This window comes from Pteronotus mesoamericanus, unplaced genomic scaffold (assembly GCF_021234165.1).
Source record: "Pteronotus mesoamericanus isolate MK-2021 breed Mesoamerican mustached bat unplaced genomic scaffold, CSHL_Meso_final contig_116, whole genome shotgun sequence".
Taxonomy (NCBI): Eukaryota; Metazoa; Chordata; class Mammalia; order Chiroptera; family Mormoopidae; genus Pteronotus; species Pteronotus mesoamericanus.
The window spans coordinates 31,859,346-31,865,416 of NW_026555027.1; positions in this window are offsets into that span (position 1 = coordinate 31,859,346).

The window sequence follows — 6,071 nt, forward strand, 5'->3', positions numbered from 1 at the left end:
TAATTTTATCAGAAAGGAATATCAGAAACAGTTCACATTCACTTGAGACAGACAATAGTATATATGTATAATTTTGTCCTCAGGGCTATGTTAACTCTCCTACACCCTGCCAAGGGATCATCCAAAGGACCCAGATCATATGGTTATTTTGCAGAAAATCAGATTGGTCCATCATATTGATGATGGTATGTTAACTAGACAGAATGATCAAGAAATGACAAGTATGTTCGAGATCTCATTAAGACACATGCATTTTAAGGGATTGGAGATGAGCCCAATAAAGAGTCAGAGACCTGCCATATCAGTGAAGGTCTTTGAGATGCAGTGATCTGAGACATGTCAGAACTCTTCATCCAGTGTAAAAGACAAGTTGTTGTATCTCACATTTCTCACCACTAAGAAGGAAGCAAAATATATACTTCACCTCGTTGGGTTATGGAGGTAGCATATTCTACATTTAGGGATACTGTTCTGATTCAAATACTGGACACACAAAAAGTCGACAGCTCTGAGTAAATCCAGAGGAATAAATGTTTCAGTAGAAGGTACAAGTTATGATGCAAGTGGCCCTATGTCACTCCTTCAGTCACATGACACAGTAGGCCCCATGGTATGAGAGGTATCTACAGAGGGTAGAGATGTTATATGGATTTTATGGCAAGTCTCAGTGGGAATATCACATCATGGATCCTTGGTGTTCTGAAAAAAATGAGAATTGTGTTCCTCTTGGATGCTAGCTTCTGAAGCTTGCTACTAAGACAAAATAGATACCCGGCCATCGTATTTCGAGTGACTATATGGCCAAAATGATCCATCAAAAACTGTCTCTTTTAAACTCACCATGTCATAATTTGGGTGGGACCAGAAGCAGTCTATTATTAGATGGAAGTGATACATCCAGGGTTGTGAGGAGCATGGCCAGAGGGCACAAGAAGACTACATGAGTAGGTGGCTCAGAACTCTGTGGCATCAACACTGTTGTACAAGCATCTCTTCCTCAACTCATACCTATGGTTACATGGTGAGAGGAGGGTGATCCTATATAACATGAAGAGAGAAGAAGGAAAGTGTTGAGGTAGGTTCATGGATGGATTGGCTCAAATTGTTCATGTAGGACAAAAAATTAATTACAACGGTACTACTGCCTCACTAATGGGTAGTACAGAAAAAGAACAGTGATGGAAAATTCTCCTTATGAGAAGAGCTTTGGGCAGTGAAGTTGACTGATCATCCTGGTCACCCACTTTAAATGGAGAAATAAGTTAGAATGTATACAGTCTTATAACTTATTTCATTGGTTATTCAGAAACCTGATGGAGAAAGATTGGCAGGTCAGGGACAGAAAGGTTTATGAAAAAGGAATATCATTGGATTAACATAAGTGGTCATGGAAAATGAACATCTTTGTGTTTCATAATATTACTCACAAGACAACATCTGCCAGTGAAGAAGCCTGAAACAACAAAATAGAAAGAATGACTCAGTCAGTTAACATTGCCCTTCCTGTCATTGGCAGTCCCAGGTTCTTGCATAATATGTAAGTGCATGAATGGAACAGGCCAGTGGGTGGAATGGAGGTTCTGCCTCAGACCAAAAGCATAAGCTCTCCGTCACTGAAGCTGACTGCTCTCAAATGTCCAAACTACCATCAGTGGAGACAAACAAAGAATTCTCTTTATGGTATTTGAAGGGGAATACTTTTGGTGGAAAGTTGATAACACTGGAGACCACTTTGCCTTGAAAAGGGAAGCAATTCATATTGAGTAGAATCAACATATATTCTAAATATGGATTTGCTCTTTTAACTTGAGGGCCTCAACCAGTGCCATTAGCTGAGGGTGAACAGAATTTCATTACCAATATGGGATCCTACACAACCTCACATTGAACTAAGGGACACTCTATAGCAAAGGAAAAATGGCACTGGAGACATAACCATGGGATCCATTGGTCATAGCACATACTGCTCCACCTAGCTGGTATGAGAGAATGATGAAGGAGTAAAGCGGCCAGCTTATAGATGATACACTATGAGGATGGGCATCGTCTTCCATGATGGTGTATATAACCGAAATCATTGATCACTGTATGGGGTTTGGGCCTCAATATATGAAATACCCGAGTCTAAAATCTAAGGAGGAGAAATAGTAGTGGTCCCAGTGAAATGTGGAGTGGAATTTGAACTTTCCATACCTGCAACTTTAGAAGCCCTGACTCCCAGAAGCAATTGCTTTCACCAGAGAATATTAAACTTTACTTTGCAGCTGCTGCCTAATCACTTTGTGCTTGTGGTGTCACAAGACCAGCAGCAAGGGAAGAGATGTCTTTTCTAACAGGGATACTTAGCCCTGGTTACTAGGAAGGGGGAGAGGTGCAGTCACATAAAGAAGGAAAGGAAGAATATGTTTGATATTCATGTGATCCACTGAGGCGTCTCTTCATATTCCTCATCAATTTGATGACAAATGGAGAAGCAGAGCATTATTGGCCGAGAAAGACATGCTAACAGTGAGATCAGCTCTGTGAGAGAAGAGAGTCTGAATCATCCCCACAAGGTAAGTCACCTAGACCAGCCTGTGTACTAAGGAAATTTAAAATAGGTGATAGAGGTGGGAGATGATAAATGTCAGTTGCAGCCTTAAGACCAGTTACAATAGTAGCAGCTGTAGTTCATTTTGCTAATGTTTCTTTTTTAAGTTTCTCCAGGAAATTATGTCCATCAGAATCATGAAGGAGCTACTTTCAGAGAGTGGACTTGAGCAATGCCAAGGGTGATCTCTTCGGGCGCCGTGGTGTACTGTGCATATGTTCTTACTGCAGTACTAATCATTTAGTCCTTCAGCTACTGGAAATTACCCTCTGATGAAAGGAGCCACCTTACCCCAGACCATGTTCCCTTCCTAGGACCCACCCTCATCCAATGACTGGTTGAGGCTGCATATAAAGGATCAGCTGCCTTGCCATAATTTGGGACAATTCTAAAAGCCATTTCAACTCCAAATCTCTCCACAAAATGGGCAAATCTTTGCTGTAACTGCATCACAGTTCAATTTGTCTCTTCCCCCAGTCCTACCCTCTTCATTTCTAAAGGTACTGATTCCAAAAACACTCCCCAATAAACTTCCTGCATATAAATCTCCATTTCAATGGCTTCTTCTCAGAGATCCAACCTACAAGACAGGATTAGGGTTATTGTTGTTATTATTATTAGACACTCAGTATATATTTAATTTTATCTCCCCAAAATAAATTGTAAGGTTAATATTAAAACAAACCCATTACAGTTGAGAAAAGTGAGACTTAGCAAAGTTAAATATCTTACTCAGGATCACACAGTCTGTAACTGATAGAGTTAGGATTTAAACCAGTTCAGCAAACTTCGCAAGCCTGTGCAAAACTTTATGAATGGCTGAGTATTGCTGTGAGAAGCAATAGCATGAACAAAGATACAGATCAGTGATTTTCAACCAGTGTGCTGTAAGAATTTTTAAAACATTTAGTCAAGGGCATTGACCTCTTTTCCTTTAGATTGTCAAATAAAAAAAAATGACAACAGCCAACACAATAGCCACCTGGTGTGAATAAATCAAAATTATACTTACTTTTTGTCAGATCAGCAAAATATATATATTTTTGGCATGCCACAGAATTTTAGTAATTAGTTTATGTGCCACAAGATGAAAAAAGTTGAAAATAGCTGATACAGATAGGTGATAGATACACACACACACACACACACACACACACACACACACACACACACACACATATATATATAGACAGATAGATGACTTACATGCTGTAGTATTCCATGAAAGGCAGCAGTGAGTGGTGGCTAGAGTGTGCAGTCTTGAGGAGAGGTAGACGGAGACAAGTGAAAAAGGCAGAAGAGTTAAAATTGAGATAAGCCAAGAATACTACAGCCAGACATTAACTTACCCCAAAGCTGAACTAGCTCTGTAGAATTCTCAGTGGTACCCTCATCGCCCCAAAGCAACAAAAAACAAAACAAAACAAAACAAAACAAAAACAATATGGCTTCTTGACCAGGAGAAAGCTAATGGAAATTTTACACTTGCACCCTTCATTCTATTATATCTTTGCTAGGTACCAGAATAAGTAGGGGGTGGAATAAGAAGTTTATGGCAATAGCATAGAAAGAAACCCAAAACCCCTCCCCAAGGCTTATGGGGTAAAGGTGCCAGTTGTGGAATGCTGCACTCCTACCCTCCTGTGTTTATTCAGCCCTGGGGCTGAGGTTTGCCTTGGAGTTGTAACCTTTATAAGGGGTTTGCTTAATGACAGAATTATTCAGCTGCATACCTCACCCCAATTAGAAAAAGGCTGTTTGGATTCTAATTGGCCTTGACACAAGTCTGCTTAAAGAGATTCCCCAAGAATTATAGAGCTACTTTCAGAGTTTGACTTGGCCAGGAATAAGAAATGTAACACGGTTTTTCGAATTTTCTGCACTTACCATGAAACGACCAAGCCACAGGTATCAAACATGCTTTGTTTTTGTGTTATAATCACATTACAAATTGAACATTTCCACATGTGAAAGTTGGCAGATCTAACATGAATGATTATGAAGATTGTAATTACATGTATCAGGTATATATGGCCTACATATTTTCACTCACACGAAATTGTATTTTCTTGAGTCCCTAGACATCCATGTATAGTGTGTTTATAGGATGTAAAACCATCATCCTATATATAAACCAAAAATGTATATTTTTAAACAGTTATTACCAGGTCAGGTGATAAGTCGACATAATATTTGGAAGGTGCAAATACCAGGAAGGGATAGAGATTCCCAAGTTAACCATGAGGAAATGACTAACAATAATAGGTTGAAATCAAGAAGAATATAATTTGGACTAAATGTCAGGAGGAGAAAAAAATAAGCTTCCTGGCTACAATAACTGTTAGGCTATGAAATAATTCCTAAGGGAAGTGGAGATCTCTTCTTTATCCTGGACTTTGGAAATGAGGCATGCCCTCTTGGAGTCCCCTGTAACAAGCCTTTTTGCCTGTGGAGAAGAACGGGTCCTTTCTGTTTCCATTCTCTGTGACTTGATAGTAAGGGGAAAAAAATCTCAAAAATAATCATGTACCTAATTACCCATTACATGTTCAGCAAACCGCCTTTGAGTGAGACCCTGCATTTACCTCGTAGTGAACATGTCTGCTGTTCCTTCACAGCCAAGAAAAATCCCACAGTCATGCATTTTGTAGCGACTCAGAATTCTTTTATTCCAAACTCAGCCTGGTCCTGATGGTCATTTAGTGGTCATTGACTCATCCCTGAGCGCCTCTCCTGCTGCTATTATGGAGATTTTTTTTCCAAGAGAAGGAACTGTTTTTGTCAGGGTTTCTCCCATCCCCCCTCAACCCCAAGTGCTTTCTCTCAACAGAGACTGTCTCCCAGTTCACAGAGAAAATGAAAGCATCAAATGTGAGCCCTATCAAACACCCTCTCCATCTACAAATTAACCTGTATTCATAATTTCCCTTCTTTCCTGTGAGGTGGAGACCCTCCTCCTGTCCCCACTGTGCGCCACATCCTGACCCCTATGATCTCCTACAGGGACTTGCTCTGTCTGTCATTAACACTCTTTTCAAGCTCTTAACAACTCCCCCAAGGCTAGTTTCTTCCCTCTAACATGTAATATGCTTTTGCTCCCCAATTTTTTGGGGGGGCATTTCTCAAAGCAGCTCTCTAGAAAGCAGACTGCATTGCTGGCAGGCACAACCCAAGGACCAAAGGATGGCCACACGTGGATGTTAGCAGGGAAAGAGATATGGATGGAATCTAGACGTACAGGCTGGGCAGCCATACTATGTAGGGTTCCTCACAGTATGAAGATTTCAGGGGTGGGAGTAAAAAAGAGATAATGCCTGTAGGCTCTAGGCACCTGGGGTTGACCTCTCCAAGCCTCTACATTTCAGAGCAGAACTTTGAGGAATTCAAGGGTTCACAAGTCAAGCCTGGCCTTCCAGATGGTTCTATAAGTATATTTATGAAATTAGAAAGGGTACAACATATTTAACAATTTGTTCTATTG